Below are 252 nucleotides of genomic sequence, written 5' to 3' on the forward strand. Positions count from 1 at the left end.
TAAATCCTACTGGATACAAGACTGAAAACATTTTGCACCAATCACACTTCTTAGAACCCAATGGAACTTCAACTTCCTGAGGTCTCCCTCTATAGATCCCTGCGCTGCCATCAAGAACTCTACACTGTATCACATTGGGGACACCAAGGCTGCCCGAGGAACCCTTTCTCTATACAATGTTACCATATTTATTTCTTTTTTTTCTGTTTTTTTTGTGTATTTGTAGTTCTGTTTGTTTTTTATTTGAAGTTT

Source organism: Nanorana parkeri, unplaced genomic scaffold, assembly GCF_000935625.1.
Source record: "Nanorana parkeri isolate BGI_ZX_2015 unplaced genomic scaffold, ASM93562v1 scaffold140, whole genome shotgun sequence".
Taxonomy (NCBI): domain Eukaryota; kingdom Metazoa; phylum Chordata; class Amphibia; order Anura; family Dicroglossidae; genus Nanorana; species Nanorana parkeri.